The following is a 20,187-nucleotide window of genomic DNA, read 5'->3' on the forward strand; positions in this document are numbered from 1 at the left end:
AATCAGTCAAAATCCAGTAAAACAGCTGGGAGCGAAGGGGGTTGCTTCAATAAAAATGGCTGGGAGTGAATGGGTTGACGTGGATAAGTGGTATATGAAATGGATGAATGGGTAGAAAAAAGGTCAAATTTAGAATTTGATTAATTTAGTTGCGTAATCAAGCTGCTAGTCAGTATCCAACAGTGGTGGCTTGTGCATTTGGTACCCGGGCCTTCAGTGGGGCCTTAACATACTTTTACCAGACTGTGATGATAATGTTTTCCCCCTCTTTATTCCAACGTTTGACAGTGCTCAGTGTTCAGTTTGCTTATTACATATCGGCCACGCTGTTACAGAGATAAGAGTCCTTTGGTGTGCCATTTTATGTCAGGCAGGTTATTGAACAGCTAAGGAGTCCTAAAAAGGGGAAGTAGTGAGTCCGTTCTGGCAGTTACGACTGTGCGTACATACTATATGTGGCGACATTAGTGAGGAAAAGAAGAGTCACATGACAAATAATGTCAAGTGGAAAATAGTGGTGACAAAATGTAATTTAGCATGTAGATAGCGTAGTTAAATTTATGCCCGCCTCTTCCAAAGATGGCGACTATTAAAAGTATTAACGTGTGCAGATCACTACAAATTTGCTCTGACCAGCCAATCAGAGGACTGAAAAATGCTGAGTATATTTTGGGCCAGCTAGTTGGCCCTGTGAGGAGAATTTGGAATGTGTAGAAAACAGTCCCATTGCTAATATAGTTGGATCAACATCGCTACTGATTCTGAAGACCCTGCATATAAAGGCTGAAATCTTATTGGACAAAAAATAGAATTCACATACATGCACTGGAAGCAGTGCAGCTAAGACAAACCCTAAAAATAGAAGAGAATGAACAGTTGTGAATAAATTAATGGAGTAAATATTAGCAATTCGTTTGTAACTGTCGGTCAGTGCTTCTGAGTTTAGGCCGGTCGAGAAGACCTTGCTGGCTCACCACTGCTATCTAAAACCCGAACATGTTAAGTGTCAGCCTTCCAATCCGTGCGGTCTTTGCCCTTCGAGGTGAGCCGGTTCATGCTGCCTGCCGGGAAACGATGCCAGAATATTCACCCCTGAGCTCTCGCTCAACTCCAGCAAAACTTACGATTAACCATTTTTTCCCCTTGTGTTTGTGTGCTGCAGAGAGATGAGGCTGAAGATGAAAAAGAAGAAGAGGAGGATTGGGAGTGTGGGTGGAAGGAGGGCTGGATGGAAGACTTAGCAGGAAGCGGCTGAACCCGGAGCAGGTGAACACATCTGTGGATCTCCGTGACGGGCTTCGCTGGCTGCCTTCCTTGCGCGGGCCCCCCGGCGCTTGCGTTCAGGGGTCCCGGTGAGCCGACAGGGGCCATGCCGAGTGGGCAGGCGAGGGCGGGCCGGAGCCAGGAGATATGCAGGTGAGGCGGGCGAGCCGAGGCGGCCGCCGCCGCCGGCGAGGAGCCTCCGCGCTGTCAAATCAATACAGAGGCTAGCAGAGGTTGGCCAGAACCGCCTGCGGGCCCCTCGGAGCCCTGGGACCGACCGCCAGTTCCCACCTCCATCTTTTTTTTTCCCAGCTTCCTCCAACAAGTCCTGGGCCAGAGCCCTCACCCTTGCACCCGCCCCACACATGGATGTTGCGGTGTGGGCTCGGCCCGCAGGGAGTTTGTGCGGCTCGATAAACATTTTGCCACTGAGAGGCGGGACGCAAAGGCGGAAAAAGAAGAAGCAAATTTGTGGGAAAAAGCAAGAGTTTCTTCTTGATTCCGTTAGGATTCACGGAGGTGGGGGGGGGGGGGGGGGATGAACAGGACGCTCCATCTAAGCCCAATATGCCTTCATCTCACGGGCTCGGATGAAAGGACAACTTCTTCACCAATCTGCTGTATTTTTTTTATTGCTTTATATTTCCTGAGCTGCACTAAGAGCAGCCGCCTTCAGAGGATATGGAAGTGCAGTATTGATCTGGAAGGTGGAGCGGAGGAAAAGAAGAGGGCTTTCAGCGCTTCCTCTCCGTGTGGAAGCAGAAGTCCACTACTCATTTCTAACGAATGGCCGCTAATGAGCAGACTTTTTCCACCCTTATATAGTAAGACTTACTCTTCTATTCTTTTCTTTTTTTTTTGACCCCTAACAAATCCAAATGTGAAGACAAGTTGAGCGATGGAAAATAACACATCAGTCCAGGAAAGCTCAACATAGAGATTTCCTACTTTTTTGGTGAGTACCTTAATGCCACTTAACGTTGTTTATGTCAGCATTGGTTTGTTTGGGCTTCGATCTGCATTGCCTTATCAGGGAATCTTTCGAGGATGCTTCTGTTTAATTTGAGTGATGTCATAATTCTTGAAAACACTTTTTGTAATGAGTGAAATAGTACTACCACTGTCAACGATTTCAATCAAATGGAGAATATACCAGTTTCAATCTAGATCTGATCCTGATTTTTGTCTTTTATCTATTGATTTAATTGATCTATCACTGGGGTCCAAAGTTCGGCCTGAGGGCCATTTGCAGCCTGAAGCACAGATTTTATTGGCCTATTGTCTTTTCTAATAATTAAAAACATGGTCCATATCAGACGATTATGAGAGAAGGTAAGATTAAAGATGACATTAAATTAAAAAAATTAATTGAGGAAAGTTGAATGTTGCAAGATATCATACCTTTTATTTTGAATAACCCTTTAAAAATGTAAATAAATAAATAAATATATTGATTAAAAAATGAATAATGTTCACATGATTTTTTGGGGGGATATATCTTACAAGATATCACACAATTTTTTATTTAAAATGTTTTATAAAGTTGACTTTTCCAAGATATCATAAATGTTTTTGATTAAAATAATAGATTACAAATATATCATATTAAAACATTTTTTGCTTATTCATCGATAACACCAAGTGTGTTTAAAAAAAATAATGTTTAACTGCTTAGCAAATCGTTAGCCTAAAAGCATATTTGCCCTAGGTAATTTTCACAATGTCAATAAAAACTCATATGTTTGCTAAAGAAAAAAAAAATCTCTTTATGTCTGTGTACTGTAGATTGTCATTCACGTACTAAATGTTGAATCGAGGCAACTGGACATTTCTTGTTCATTTAATTTGTTGTCGAATAAGTAAAAAGACCTGGACAATTATTCGAGATGTTGACCTAGATTATGTATAAACATAGGGCGATATCGCTCCCACCCCCTTTCCATTTTTTATGTATCTAAGAAAAAAATTGTCATCCCTGTCCAAGATTGTGGATTATTTTATTGGGCAGGTGGCAAAAGCATCAAACTTCGTCGTTACTGTGTGATAAAGTCCAAGTAGTATCTCCTCTCATAGTGCTCTGTGATTGCACCATTGTTTTTGTTATTACAGTATTGCATGTAGCAACCGCCAATCTCCTGGCACGCGGGGAGACTGGCGCCTCGTTTTTTTCTTTTCCTACCACCTCCGCCTGGCAACAGCGGCGGCGCTTACAAAATGGCCGATCGCTATCTGCCAGCTGTCTCGCTCGGCCAAGATGGCGCTCAGGCGCTCTCTTCGAGTGCCCGCTGTTTGCCATCTGCCCTTCCATCGTTAACGGCTATGCAAATACGCCGTAATTGCATTTGCATACGCGCCATCCGCGGCCTTTCCTCCCCCTTTTTTCGGCTTTAAATAAAAGCGCAAAAAAAATAATAAAAAGCTTTCTGCCCGGCTGCTGATTGAATAAGCAATTAGCGGATGGATGTCGCCTGCATGGCCAGCGTCTTAAGCATTTTAAGCTCACCTCATTACCCATGCAAATGCCCTTTTCTGCCTTTGGATCGGCACCGTCCTCTCGCGCCCGCCATTTTTTTTTGTAGACGCCGCCGTTGTTGTCGCATTGTGCCATATGTGACATCTGTGCCGGGCTTCATGCCGCCGCTGACAGGCGCACTGTAAAGGAAAGAAGCGTCCAATACATAATGACCTCATTAGCATGCTCGCCACTCCCCGCTATAGGCCCTAGCGCGCTGCTGTGCCGTGGGACCCGGCGGTGTACGCCCTTCTCACAGCACTCAGCATGCAACATTGTGTTAACACCCCCCCACCCCCTCCCCAACCTCCCTCATACACACACTCATACGCACACAATGCGGCGCTTTATTACGCCTTGTCAAAGCGCGGGGGGATCAGGGCTATCCGTGCACAAGCAGCGGGATGCAGGCTGCTGTGTCGCCGCTATGGTGCTGGCTGGTGTACCCCCTCGCTCGCCGCTTTTGTCTCCGTGTTTATGTTTGTGTGCGATTGGCCGTTTCATGGCGAGCCCCTCAGGTATTTGTGGTCGTTTTCACCTGTCACGGCTAATTAGTAGAGGGACCCTCTCTCTCTGCGCACACCCCCTGGAAGTAGGCCATCATCCTCTCGGAAAAACTCGCCGCCTGCCTGCTGCTTGCTAGCATAACACACAGCGGCGAGAAAGTAGTAGGATTTCTTTTAAATATTGTACAGTGGTCCCTTGACTTAAAAGTTCCCCAATTTACGTGTTTTTCCAGTTGTGAGGTTGGTTGACTTTTTTGCTGCAAGCTAATTTTGTCGAAGCTAACCCTTGGGTGATGTGAGAGAAAAAATAAAAGAGAGCCACAATGCACCGTCAGCCGTTTATTGAACAGGACAAACACAAATATGAAAAAATGAAACTACTCAGGAGGAGCATGGAACTACACACATGTAAATAGCCAACTGGTCTGACTATACCCTGAAATAATTCACTAGATCACACTTCTTAAAGGGGAAGTCAACCGTAAACATTTCTTGACAATAATATGTTATATGTGACCTTACTACTTTAAACATTCTGATTAATATCACATTTGTGGAATATAAATTATGAAGCAAAATCCAGCTGTTTTTTATCCATCTCAGTGGGCGGCCATTTTGCCACATCACAGTTACTCAGGGCTCAGGCAAGGACCAACCACAGCTCACCTGTTTTGTGAAGCTGAACTGTGATTGGTTGTTACCCGAGTCCCATAAGCAACTGTGATGTCATCTTCACTCGACAGCAAGTGGCAAAATAGCCGTCTTCTGATATTGATCTAAACGGCTGGATTTTGCTGCTTAATTCATATTCCACTACCGCGATATTAACCAAAATACCGTATTTAGACAAGTGGGGCTGCATAGAACATATTATTGTCAAGAATTTTTGGGGGGGTTGACTTCCCCTTTTAAGGCGCTCATCAACAAATGAATACTACAGAATATTGACTTTGTTACATTAACATTACATTTCATTTCAGTGGGGAAAATTGAAATTGACATTTTCCTAAAAAGTAGTATCACCTAATCAAATAGATATGAAAAAGTTCGCCACTAAGCCTGATTTCAAGTCTATTGCTCACCAAAACAGCAGCACCTATGCACATAAACAACTCTCTAAGATGAAGTAAAGTGCGGGGATTTACCTCAAGTACCCTGCGCAGTATTAAATATGAAGTTACATCACATGCTGATGGTGTCTTGAACGACTTTCAATGTGGTCGCTCCACAATGTTGTACTTTATGTTACCCTTTTGCTTCATTTTAAACTTCTCTTTCACCTGATATTTAAAAAAGTTATCCTTGTGACAAATTCATACTCTGATATTGCGTGGTAGTCACTTTACAATGCGCATTACCGCCCCCTTCAGGTTTGGAGTGTAACATTGACCACATTTTTTGACAAATTGTGTTTTTAGTTGTTTGTTTTGTTCAGCGCTATTGGCGGATTTAAAACACGTATCGTAAGTCTTTACAAGCAGACATAAGTCTTGCATGCCTCTTATCCATCGTTAGCATATTAACAATGGCAGCGGCATATGTTTTATACAGCAGCAGAATGAACATAACACACCAGCAGGTTTGCTTAACCAGGCACACGCACACACACGCACGCACACACGTGCACACTGTACAAAGACTAATTCTAATCCATTGACTGTTTGCATTCACAGTTACTTAAAGGAAATAAAGAAAAACACTCCGCACCCGCCATCTCCTGCAGAAAGCTTTTATGCTAATGAACATTTGTGCTGCCAGGGTGCAGCCGAGCTTGCTTCAGGTGGTCTTCAGTAGAGTGGGATTTCATATGGCAAGTCATGCACCCGTTTGGTAAAATGACTGTAAAATAATTTCCCCCAAAGGAAATAAAAGGAATAGAAATCATTCCGCCATCAAATCTTAAATCATCATCAAATCATAAAAACTTGTATTAAATGTTCAGGCTATGCTTTTAGAAACACGTGAACATTCTTTACTATTATACAGATGTAAAAAAATAAAAAACATTTTGGTTTACACGCTAACAACTACTGTCCATGGTCAAATTTAAAAAGTATAGACCCAAATTCAAAATTGTAATCATCAATGAGCAATGATGTACCAATGCAGTATTACAATATATACATATTGTGTTTTACAATAAAATGTAACTAGAATTATGATTATATGTTTACCTGTGGATCAAAAGCAAAGCGTGGAGAGTCTCTGTCAGCAAAATGCACAAGTGCAGTTAGTGAACAGGGCAATTTTTAATTGCAAAAAGCTTCTTCTCAAAATACCCACAGTCTCTCCTTCTTATTTTGTATTTATATTTAATTTCCTCTTCTTTTCCGCCATCCACAATCACGCCATGTTTTTTGTGGTTCAATAAAAATAATAATAAATTGGTGTCATGTTTGGCTGTTTGCTCAGTGTGTAGCGTGCCTGAGAGCTAGCTAGCATTGGCTAGCAGTCTAAATAACATCTTCCTCTAGCTTTGCTCTTGTGAAATGTGATAGCAACAGAAAAATAATGCACCTTATTGTTAAAAAAAAAATTCTTCCAATCTTGCGTCTCTGAATCTTGTGTCACCGTCATTTCCCGCTCCTTGGTTCCCGTTCCTGTCCCTGTTTTTTTCCCGCCTTATAAGACCTCAACATATCAATCAATCAAGATCTCGAATGCTTTTATAATATCATTCTGTCAACTTTGAAAAGGCACCAACCCTTCTCAAAGATTTATTCAATTATAGTTATGTATCCTTTTTACGAATGACAATTTTGAGAGTGGGTTTAGTTGCGCTTTATTCAGATTGCTGGCTGCTTTTTATTTGCTTAGCTATTGATTTTATTCGTATACGCGTGTGGGTGTTTGAGTGTCGCATTGATGTAATACTTGCTGAAAGCATTTTCAGCCATCGCTCAATTCTTTCCCGCCGTGTTCCACTTGTCTTGCCCTCCTTCTTGTGACCAAGCAAAATATTTCATTTCATTAGGGTCCAACCTCCATTTTCACTCAATTTCCAATTCAAATCAGCATTTGCAATTCTTTGGTGACCATCTAAAGTTTTAACATCAACAAGTGTGTTTGGCAAAGAAGGAAACACTGCACAGTGAGTCTGCTCCTGTTGCTCCACAGGGAGTCACCTTACAGATTGTCGGAAGGAAGTTAGGGCTTTGCCAATTTGGAGGGGCATGTGTGCATTGCTCCAAGTCAGTGATTATGTCATTGCAGCCTGCTGCAAATTCTGCGCCCGGCCAGACAAGCACTGAGGGGCAGAATTATGAAGCCCGAGCGGAATGGAGACTGCATGAAGAGGAGGGGGGGGGAAAAAAAGGAAATGAAAATGGAGTAGTGCTGTATGTGTGATTAAACTGCCTGCTCGCACTCAACTGAAAGGCCACACCGCTCGACACAGACATGGCCTTAATGAAAATATGACGCCACCCCCATGTATGATGAATGACGTGCATGAGTGCATAGAGCCCGCATGGACTCATGACACTTAAGTCGGATTTTGGAGTGAAAAGCTTTGCTTTTTTTTCTTTTACCATATTTGGTAATGGACTTTGTTATCAGAGTTGTGAAGACTTGGCGAAGCAGCATGTGGCTCATTGCTTAGTGTAATTGTGACAGGAAGTGCTGTGGATCCTCACTATGTGAGTGTGATATGGACGAAGCCTGGCCACAAACACTAAATATCCGCAAATTATTGACACTCCTCTAAAAAACCCGATTAATTGCCTCTTTTAATAGTTAAACCACAAACACTTGGGAAGAAGCTAAACATTGTTTTTTTTTCTGCAAATCATCGGAAACACGTTCCAAAAAGCAAATGTAAGCGTCATTTTAGAAATTGTCACAGTTTAATTAGGTGTGGAATCACGTGATTTCTACCGGCCAATCAGCAATCAAGCAATACTAGTAATAAACTGGAACTTGTTATGTTATTACATTACATTATTATGACAATTTAGGGATGTTCAATAAGACTTTTTTTTGGACTGATATCAGTCCGAGTACTCAGCTTTTGAGTAGTCACCGATACCAAGTGTTGATATCACTTGTGCTTTTGATACATAAAACTAAAGAAAAAGCAATGACAGAGCAATAAATAGACCTGCAATTTATTTATATCCTAATAAGGGTTTTTACTCAAAACTGCATGAAATGAATGGCAATTTTCTAATTAATTATATATTTTTGTATATTTTTCTATAAGTTCAAGTTCCTGATCGTAAAACAGCCGCCTTACCTTACCCCAAAACATATAAATAAGTTCTATTTTAAGTGTCCCAAAGACGTATTTATATGTTTTTTATGGTTTTTTTTTAAATGCTAGAGCATACAGAAGGCTTTGATGCAGCCTCTCAGCTGCAAAGAACAGTTAAAGAAATGGTAGTTATTACACAAACGGCCAGCAGGATGCAGCAGAGTATAAGAGATCAACAAGGGCCACATTGAAAAAAAAGTTCATTTACTCACAGTTCTAAAAAGATTCATGAATAATGATGAAATGTAGTTATATTCTAATGCTAATTGCTGCAAAACGGAAACAGATGGAAATATACTTTTTTCCTGATGAAAGATGAGACTCTAATCTTTCCTTTGGTAGGTTCCATGTTTTTATAGTAATGGAACACAATATTCTGTGGGCCTTGCAAAATCAGTCAAAATCCAGTAAAACAGCCGGGAGCGAAGGGGATTGCTTCAATGAAAATGGCTGGGAATGAATGAGTTAAGGCCGGGTATTGGTCTGACGATCAACAAGCAACAAAATAAATCAATGGGGAAAAATATGTCTTACTATTCTAGTATTAGAACAATTGTCTATGGTGGGTAAACTGACATTTTTTTAAACATTTTCATGTGTTTCATGCTTTATAATTTTTTATTCAGAGTAAATGCAAACAAATGAAACGGCAAGGTTAATTTCAACTGCAACTTAATGGTTAAACAGCAAATTCAGATTTAAAAAAAAGTAAAAATAAATAAATAAAAGAAACAAAAAGAAGAAGAAATATTGCACTTTTGCTCCCTAGCATTCTCTTTCTCTTCTGGGATGGTGAATTATTTATATCATGAAAAATAAATTTGAGTCTACTGTATATGCTTCATTTGAAGGCACTTACTTACACACAAGCTCCAATATTGCTCCAATTTAAAAACATACATTTTGTATGACAAAATTGTCTTAAGTGTTATTCAGCCACGCAAAATCCAGATGCCGACACTTCGCATCAGTCATCCAGCGAGCGTGGGAACGGGCTTGATGATGATGACGATGATGAAGGGTTTGTGCGTGCGGTGAAGGAAGTTGCACTTATTATGTGGCTAGACAGCCCAGCTGCACTGACGTCCATTCAGAAACAGGTTAGGAATGACCGGCGGGGTCAAGGTCAGGGGTGCGGTAGTGCGTCAGGGGGAGGTGTTTCGTCTGTGTGTGGGTGTGTGGGTGTGCATGTGTGCGCATGCATCCCCCCCCCCCCCCCCCCCCCAGCTGGCCGACTGTCTGTAAGCTGCCTCCATGTTTGCTTATTTTATAAGCTGCTTCTTATTGCTTTGCTCCATGGACAACTGGACGCAAAAAAAGGGATAGCGGGGGATTCGGGTGGGGGAGAGCTGGTGGTTGGGGTCCACGCCACCCACCCTCCGGCCCGTCTCCAGGAGTCCAAATCGAGCCAGGAATCAGTCAGTCCTGCATCTCCGTAGCCCACCCTCCTGGTCAAATAAGCCCCCCTTACAGCCCCATGGAGTGAAACCCAGTCAGACACTTTGACAGCCCCCACCAGCAAACCCCCCGCCCGACCCCCCCTCCCTCCCCCCATCTGTCTCAGTCTGCTGCCTCCTGTAATTTAACATGTCAGCTCAGGGTTCATCTCGTGTGCACCCCAAAGTAGGTAGCTTGGCGCCTCTTACTTGATGCAGCCGTAAGCATTATATACACTACTGTGTATGTGTCTTATAATACCACTAGCTTTAAAATGTTTGTATTACATTTTGACAACTGTAATAAAACTGTTGACAGAGGTGGCAAAAGTGCTCACATGGCTATTTGTTTGGGTAAAAATAGAAGTACGAGTGATTCAACTCCATGACTTCAAAGGTAGGAATTAAGAATGAATTTTTACTCTCAGTTATATACAGCACATTTGATAACGACTACTTTTCCTGACAATTTGGTGGCTGAAGGTAGACTTAACTTTAGACCAGGTGGAAGCAAGTCTAAGTTGTGGCGCAGGTGGTGTAACGAGATTTTGGTTAGATTCTGATCGCCGCAGACGTATTTCATTTATAAATACAGGAGTGCATGAAACCTTCTGAATCATTCCAAAAATCAATTCATTTAATGCATTAATATTAGGGGTGCCAGGCAATTAAAAAAAGTTTCATACTCTTAGCATAAAAGTGGAAAATGTTAAACGAATAGAAATATGGCTGCATCGTTTAGTCACTGATACCGTAATTTCATAATAATTCATAAAATTGAGTTAAAATTAAAAAGATGCACTGTAGTGTAAAAAAAACAGTGTGATATTGATTTGTGTTGAGGTCATTTTTCTGCCACTAGATGGCATAATTGCATTTGTAAGACATTGGTTACAGCTCAGTGCATTTTCTTATACGCATTATTATTAAATTCATTACTGCAAATTTTTTATGTGGATATGTCTGCTGCGTTGTGACTGGAATTTCCCCAGTGGTCATTAATTGCGCATTAAAATTGTTTTGTGGCGTTTAAGTTAAATTAAAGTTAAATTAAATGAATGCACTCATTTTGACACCCCTTATTATTATTCTTATTATTAATATTATTAATATTATTAATATTATTACCATTTTTATTATATTTTTTCAAATGGGGGTGTCTCTAACTCACAGGGCTCTGTATTAGGGCATGGGCGGGGCTAAACCAAGTTTTGGTATTTTCGCAGACACACCAATCAGTAATATTCATGTACTTTGCAACTTGGATACTCTTAATAGAAGACATAGTGCTGTTAAAGTTAAAGCATTAACTCGTTGATTAATCACAAAAAAATATTGCATTAATCATGTATTAACGCAGATTAATTACACTATTAATTTTGACCGCCACTGCTCCTTTAGCTTGACAGCGGATGGTTACGTTAAAGATAGCGCAGGTTGTGTTTGAGCAATAAACACAACTACATGCATTAAAGTAAAGCATTTAATAAATGTTTGTGTATGACATTCAGAATATTTGTTCATGTCAAAAGATTTTTTTTTCATTCGAAATTATGCAGGTAATTAACTAATTAGGAAAAATAGGTAGATAAGAGTGTGCAGTGCATCAAAAAAAATGTTGAAGATGTCCTCATAGCATTAAATGTAGAAAGAATGACCACATAACAGGTGCTCTTCAAATTTGGCAGGCAAAAAATGTTGATAAAAAGCCTTTTTTAACGAAGTGATTAATCATGATGAATCAAAATTCTAAGATGTGATTATCTGATTAAATAATTTAATAGTTTAACAGCTCTGAGAAGAATTAAAAAAATATCAAGGCAGCTGGATGGAAGAAACGTTCCCCCCTCTCCCTTGTTCCTCGTCTTCGCCTGTAGGGAGGGGATCCACCCGCACAAAACCAGCCCCGACCCCCCGACCCCCCGACCCCCCAGCCTCCTCATCGTCTCAGCTCCCGCGTTGAAATCAAGCTTAGCGACGGCAGTTGGGTGACCGCTCACCTTGTTCACCCACCCACTGCTTAAATCCCTATCAGCATGTCAAGTTAAATGTCTGCCCAGCTGGGGTTGACACACATGCATGCACACACACCGACACAGCACCATCTTTTGCTCGCTCGCAGGATTTAGCCTTCCTCCCCGCTGACCCCCTTTCACCTCGTCTTTTCCTCCTCCCAGCTACTGGATCCGCGCCCGCTTTATCACGGCCCAATTTTATTATTATGTTATTATTTATATGATTCTTCTTTTTTTTCCAACCGGCTTTCTTCAAACGCTGCTCTGCACCCTGGGGCCCCGCGCCTCCCCCGCTCACCTTTACATCGTTGTGATTAAAAAGTTGCAGGAATCCTCCATCCTCTAAATTTGTCACGGCAACAACTCCGGGGTCAGTTTATCTGCTAATAAAATCAGCAGCTGAAATATCTGCAGTATGAAATAAGGTCCCATATTTTTTCTTATTTTATTTTATTTTTTTGATGTACTGCTACCACAAAATATGAAGGAAAAAAGTGCCCTATTTAATAACTTTAAAGCTGAAGTAAGCAGTAATTGGCTCCTTTTTCTTTCTAGAGCTCCCCCTACTGTTTTGAAATGTCAAGTTGCCTTAAATTCTGCTTGCTTAATGCTAACACATAGGGAAACGTTATATACGGGCTACCAAATGGCATCTATCTGGTATTTATCTGCTTTAATTGTCACAGGTAGGCCTATACATTTTTTTATCTTCTCCGAAGTGCAATTTTCTTGATCAAAAACACATTATTATTATTAGTTTTTTGGGGAACTAGTCAATGATTGCAAGTTTGCGAAACGGATTAAATGTGTATTTGACCTCCGTTTTGCAAGGGGAGCATATTAGTCCCTTTGTAACACTGGAGGCAACACTGAGTGAATTTATATTCATCCAGGGCTCATTGATGGAAGCTAAAGATGTCAAACAAATGAATGAGCATGCTACGCTAGCGGAACTCATCAGTGTTTTAACAGCAATTTGATCATTCAAGTCCAATTGTACAAACGCAAGCCCTTTATTTTGCTTCTGATTTTTCCCATCAGGCATGACGTGGACAGCACAAGAGTTGACTCGGATGGGGTCCTTGCTGCATACACGTGGCGGGAAGGGAGGGGAACGTGGACCACGCGGAGGTGTGTGTGCATTTTGATCATATGATTGCCTCAACACCATTACGCAAAACATGTGAGAGCAGATGCCAATCTGTTGGCTTTAATTTTGGAAGAAAATGTCTGAGGTTGAATTGAAAGTACCATATTTCCTCAAATCGTCCCCTTGACAGCAAAAAAGATGTCTTATTTTCTTACAAGTGCCTATTTCTCCTTAAGTGAAGTCACAGACAGATGGACAGGCAGTTATCAAATAACTTGCTAAAACAGCAGGATGCACCAAGGCATGCACAATTCCTTTTTTTTTTTAAAGGTAAAAATATAATCATGCCTTTTTACAAATATTTTTTAATAATAATGAAAATGTGTTGTGGCCATATTTATATGCAGTACTACTGTAACAAAGAAAGAAAGATAAATAATTAATACACGTTTTACATTGGGCAGCATCTTCATAGGCTGAGTTTTTTTTTTTTTTATAAAGAAGCTGTTTACACAGTGCAACAAAGCTTTAAATCCTCACCCAACCCTTCCTGTGGTTCTCTAGTGTGACACTCCATTGGGGGGCCCCTAATGTTCAAGTCACGCTCACTGGTAAGGAGGGAAAGGGGCACAATTGCGCCCGATCTAATGATGCATGTCTTTGGATCAGCGTGTCCGTTGCTATGGAATACAAGAAATAGGAGAGATTGTACTGAGCAAATACACAGAATGCAGTTGACAAGGTCTTCTGACTAATATGCCTGGGTTGCCTGTTAAAAATGTCATCAGTTATATAATATTACCATAACATTGTCATTTGATTACTTTCAATTACTTTCAGATTACTGCAATACCCCCCCCCCCCAAATGCAACAAGGCAAAATATATATATATATTTTTTTTTTAACTGGTATTTTCTATTTTCTAAATGTTTAATATGTCTAGAATGCAGGAGAAAGACAAAGTGTCTGGGATTCAAAACCAGAACTTCAAACCTTCCAGGCAGACATGCTAACCACTAGCGTACCATGCTACCGAGCCTCATAACAGTGCTTATAAAACATAATCACATGACACTGTTATAATGTTCAAAAATGAAATAAAAAAAATAGGGCGGATGAACAAGTTTATGAGGGCAACCTTTGTAGGTAGTAGTACCTTAATCTAACACTATTAGTGGTAGCTCAAGCTGATAACCAGCCTTTTCCTGCATTCAAATTGTAATCTGGTAAAAATAAAAAAAATAAAAACTTTAGTACTCTGAATACACTTGTAACTGCAGTGCAAAAATTAAAAACAAAAATAGGGTGGATGAATACATTTATGAGGGCAACCTTTGCAGATAGTAGTAGCTTAAGCTAACACTGTTAGCGATAGCAGAAGATGACAACCAGCCTTTTCCTGCATTCAAATTTTAATTCGGTCCCCAAAAAATTATTACTTAAGTACTCCGAATACACTTGTAACTGTAGTGCAAAAATGAAAAACAAAAATAGGGTGGATGAATACGTTTATAGGACAATATTTGCAGTTGGTAGTATCTTAAGCTAACACTGTTAGCGGTAGCTCAAACTGACAACCATACTTTTCCTGCATTAAAATTGTAATCCGGTCACACAAAAATAAATTACTTTAGTAATCCGAATGCACATGTAACTGGAGTGCAAAAATGACAAAGGAAAATAGGGTGGATGAATATGTTTATGAGGGCAACCTTTGCAGTTAGTAGTAGCTTAAGCTAACACTGTTAGCGATAGCACAAGATGACAACCAGCCCTTTCCTGTTTCAAATTGTAATCCAGTCACAAAAAAAAAATTATTTAGTACTCCGAATACACATGTAACGGGAGTGCAAAAATGACAAAAGAAAATAGGGTGGATGAATACGTTTATGAGGGCAACCTTTACAGTTAGTAGTAGCTTAAGCTAACGCTGTTAGCGATAGCACAAGATGACAACCAGCCCTTTCTTGTTTCAAATTGTAATCCGGTCAAAAAAATAAAATTTACTTTAGTATTCCCATTACATTTGTAGCTGTAGGGGACTACAGTTAATTTTAGTCAGAAAACCTTGTATGCCGTAGTTGAGCCTGTAGAAGTTATCCACTTTTTTTTCAACAACGAAATATTTGTGTTTTTATGCTACACAACCCGGTTGTCACACAACAAACGACAAACACAAACCTCCTCCCTCTTAGCCCTCAAAACTGACATTTAACTTGTTGTATCATAGCGCTTACAGCGCCTTATGTTATTGACAGTGGCGTTATTTTTCACTTGCGAGTGTCACACCGGGGTCACGCCTTTCATTTTCAACCTCCTCGTGTCTTTTTCGCCCCTGCGCCGCACCTTTTATTCTCATACGGTACGTGTCGCGTACGCGCGGATGTCTGCATGCTCACTGGATGTGTACTGTTACGGCTATTAAACTGTCTGACTGCATCAAGCGCATTCAACCATGTAGACTGTGTATACAGTGTGCATCTCGTGGCAGGCCAGACATTTGGCATAACGTTTTCTGACTGGGGTACAATTAGATTTGGGGGGGAGGGTGCACTCCAATGGGAGGTTCCCTTCTATGCCTTGCGCCACAAACCTCAATCGGACATCAGGCGTAGAACGTAGCATGAATGGCATGCTGAGACCCCACCCAGGTCCTCACTGCCCCCCCGCCCCCCCCAAAAAAGCTGAACCTCTCACTTCTCAGACCCATTGAGTGGGTCCCACCAGACGTCAGCCTTCCTCTGCATAAATTACAGCCGGCTCAGCAACCTCCCTTATGTCTCATCATAGTGTGTCCCGTTTCCCAATCTGCTGCTCTTAAGAACACCCCCCCCCCCCCTCCTAAGACCCCAAAGGATCTCCTCTCCTCAAATCCCGCATATTACGCCCATTTCCTCCCCGGTATCTCCACGCGTTTCACCCCTAAATCTCCGGCTCCCTCTCGACCAGCCTCCTTTATATTCCCCGCTTTGGCTCTCCATCTCCAGTCGTCCCGCTTCTCTCCTCCTCCTATTCAGCTTGGATATTGTTTACATCTGTCTCGCTAATCACCATCACAGCCGCAGTAGACCTCACAGATGTTGTAATAATGCAGGGGGATTATCAGGTTTAACACTCAGGCTTATTTAGGGGAGTTTAACACTCTACCCCCCCCCCCCCCCCCCCCCTATGGTCTGCTCCTCTGGTGTTTGACCTCTTATTTCTGAGCTGGGATTCAGCAGCCTCACACTTCTTGGATTTGACTTCCCGTCCAAAGCATCCTCCACGTGGAACTTGTTTGATCCCGCTCGCTGTAAATTGATCACCGCTTGGGTTATAGTCAGTGACGTGCGGTGAGGTTCACTGACTGGGGAGGCACAACTCCTCTGGAATCAGATATATATATATATATATATATATATATATATATATATATATATATATATATATATATATATATATATATATATATATATATATATATATATATATATATAATAATGAAAATGATTAAATAGCTCTTAATATAAAAAGAAAAATGCACGGAGTTGTCACCAACGTCTTACAAATGCAATTATGCCATCTAGTGGCAGAAATATGACCTTAACACAAATCACTATCACACTCGTTTTTTTTACAGCACAGTACATCTTTTTTATTTTAACTCCATTTTATGAATTATTATTAAATTACTGTATCAATGACTAAAAGATGTAGCCATTTTTCTATTAGTTTAGCATTTTTTCCACTTATACGCTCACAAGGGTATGAAAATTTAGAAAAATAATATTTTATTGTTTATTGTATTGTACATTTAGAGCAGATTTGCGATTAATTGTGAGTTAACTATTTAGGTAATGCAATTAAATATGATTAAAAATCTAAATCGCCTGACACAGTGGTTTTAGGTAGTCTACCACTACCACTACTACTACTTCCGTAAATACTGGCACAAGGACCCCCCTTAGCTGTTCAACAACATGCCTGATGCTAAACAGCGCACAAGGACCCCTTGGTAGTCTAACAATATGCCCAATGTAAAATACACTAACTCAGCACTGAAATAAAAGCATGCATTCTTTAACATAGCATTTTTCATCCACTGAGGCCATCACACCACAACAAAAAAAGTAAAGTATTTTTTATTGTTTAAATACTGTACGGGTGTACATGTTTTTTTTTTTACATTAATATAAATTAAAATAGGAATTTTCTGTTTTTGAAGTTTAGCAACGGATGAATTGCATTTACATTATTTCCTATGGGAAAAAATGTTTCGGAGGTTGAACAATTCGGACTTTGAACACTTCACAGCAACGACTTGTGTTCCACTGTATTTGCAAATAGTTCGAACGTATTTGTAAATACATTTGAAGGCGCTGCCTGACGTTTGTCCGTTGCTGTTTATAAACACAACATTCAAAACTGACGCTCGACGAAGCCGAGTCAGCAGCCAACCAGGAGCAAGCATTAAACCAGCCCACCAATCAGGAGCATGCTTAGCAACTAGCTTCCTTTCTCACCATGGTGACGCCCCCTCCACTCCTCTAAAATATAATTAGATGGTCCTCAAAGACTCTGCATCATGTTGTCCAGTTTTATGACCAAGCACATCCAACGCGTGCACGTGTCTGTGTTGAGTGTGTGTGTGTGTGTGGGGGTGGGGGGGGTTCAATGTATTTCTGTCTGGACCCTAATCCCAAAGGTGATATTAGTCTGGTAAGGGGGCAAACACGCCACCCCCTTACTTGTCTATGTGCGTGTGTGTGTGTGCGTGTGTTTTGATGCTGCAGGCGTTAGGGTCAGCCAGTAAACCCAGACAGACTCGATCTTGACCCCTGACCCATCACTGTCTACCAGTGCCGGTTGAGAGAGTGGAGGGTGGAGGGGGTGCAGGTCACACACACACACACACACACGCACACGCCATTGATGCAGACAGCTGATAGACGCACAAGCAAATACACATGACACACTTACATGGACATATGTCAAAGATGGCCCCCTTCCTCTGTTTGTTTGTTACAAGCAGCACTTCCTTTTTTTCCTCATCATTATTATCATGACCACACAATGATTTTAACTTTTTTTTTTCTTCACAGATGAAGCCGCCTTTTGTTGCCGTGGCGACGTACAGCTGCAATCAAGGACAGGAACACATGCTTTATATTTTTTTCATTCATATATTTGAAATGTCATCACATGATTGGTCTTTTTGGATGCAGGTAAATTGGAGAAGTTTCAAAAATGTATGTTTAGGAATCCTAAATGGTTGGAATTCTTTAAAAAATATAAAATAAAAGAAGTCTTTTTAGTTCTGTATAATGTTGTAATCAAAGATTAATCCGTTTTTTTTATTATGTCTGTCTGAAAGCATGTATTGTCTGTTTCTATATTTGTTTCTATATTTTGTTGTTTGTTGTTTTTTATTATATAGAAACATATGAGATAAAAAAAATTGCTAAGAGAAACAACCATTTGATCAAATGTTTTTTTTGTTTTTTTATTATAAAAAACTTAAATTTATTTATTTTCCCCTAAGACCACATTTTGGTTTATTTTGATCAGAGAAACCCAGACAATTGATGTAATAAACAAAAAAATGATTTAATTTTTTTTTTTTTTTTAAATGGAGATGAATACCTTTTTAAATTCAATGCTATTGTATTTTATTTTTGTTTTTTATGTAAGAGACATTTTTATTTTTATAACAGAAAAACAGAGAATAATGTTGTCATTGTCTTTTTTTCTTTTTTTTTTAAATGAGTGCTTTTCATTTATTTCACTGTCCCTCATTAGTTTTTATTATATCTATTTTACATGCATTTTATTAATTTTTTTATTATTATTTATTTATTTTACTAGTTTACTTCTTTATTTGGCTGGAAGAAATGACAGTACTATATTGCACTATATTGCTTACTCTAGCCCAATAAGGTTTAGCAAATCATGTTTTCTTTTTGTACAAGAATTACCTTTGCAATTATGTCCATACTGTAACTACAGAGTATAATGGATGAATTGCAAAATGCTACCAATATTTTTCCTGATGTGATTACCAATAAATGTGAATCAAAAACATGCTTTTGTGGTCATTGTACGTTTTTTGTTTTTTGTATATATATATATATATATATAAATGTGGTGGCATTATATTAACCATAAAGGTGAGATGTTTTGCATGTTTCCATAACGTTTATGAAAACAGCCCAATTGCCAAAAAACAGATCCCATTGTGGTCGTTCATAGCGGCGTGCTGTTTATGTGCCCGCACACAAAGCCACGGACGCCCGATGTGTGCGATGACTTGAGCAGTGACTGAAGATTGGAAGGGGAACACTTCGAGTCCCTGGCCCAAATCTGTGGTGTCAATTAGACGTCTTTGTGGCTGAGCAGCAGGAGCGGCCAAGCGAGCTGCTACTGTTCAATGAAACCTTTTATTCAAAACCTTATGCACACACACACATGTTGGAGTGGCGAGCAATAGTGATTTTTTTTTTTTAGGAGGCCAAGTGCTTTCTTCAAGCTGTTTATTACGCTCTTAGACTGCTGGGTCAAAAACAACCCAACTCGGGTCAAAAGTTGGACTAACTCGTCAACTTGGGTCAATTTGACCCAACATCCTGGGTTGCTTTGACAAAAGGGGTGTTGAGGGTTAATGTACAGATCAACCCTCAACCCCTCCCCCCCCCCAAAAAAATATTTTTTATTTTTTTGTACAAAAGTTGGGCAAAATGGACCCAAATGAGTGGGTCTGTCCAGTTTTTGACCCAGCAGTTTTAGTAGTAGCATTCACCCTAAAAACAAGTTTGGTTAAAAAATAACCCAAATTGAGTCAAAAAGTGATCAACCAAAATTTGAGGGTTACCTATTTAACCCAAAGTGGCGGGTCAAATGAACAAACCACAAAACAACCCAATTTTGGGAGTTGTTTTTGACCCAACTTTTTGGGTTAAATAAATAATATACAATACTATAAGACACACATTTGACCCAACTTTTAGCGTTAAATAAATAACCCCAAAAATTGGGTTGATCCCTTTTTGATTTTTTTTACCCAACTTTTTTTAGAGTGTAAAACACAGATTTTGTATTTTAAACAACCCCATAACTTTATGAAATTATGCTAGCCT

General features: G+C 40.1%; 1 long non-coding RNA gene across 1 annotated transcript in view; it reads left to right on the forward strand.

Annotated features, from left to right (window-relative positions):
• Positions 1 to 19,138, forward strand: part of LOC147165948 (uncharacterized) — a 41,209-nt gene extending 22,071 nt beyond the window's left edge. Inside the window, exons 3-5 of the long non-coding RNA XR_015096489.1 lie at positions 1,163 to 2,218; positions 13,026 to 13,115; positions 18,157 to 19,138. This is a non-coding gene — a long non-coding RNA (uncharacterized LOC147165948). The remainder of the gene's footprint in view (positions 1 to 1,162; positions 2,219 to 13,025; positions 13,116 to 18,156) is intronic.
• The last annotated feature ends 1,049 nt before the right edge of the window (positions 19,139 to 20,187 follow it).

This window comes from Leptonotus elevatus, chromosome 11 (genome assembly GCF_054856555.1).
Source record: "Leptonotus elevatus isolate MCC_2025b chromosome 11, RoL_Lele_1.0, whole genome shotgun sequence".
Lineage (NCBI taxonomy): Eukaryota > Metazoa > Chordata > Actinopteri > Syngnathiformes > Syngnathidae > Leptonotus > Leptonotus elevatus.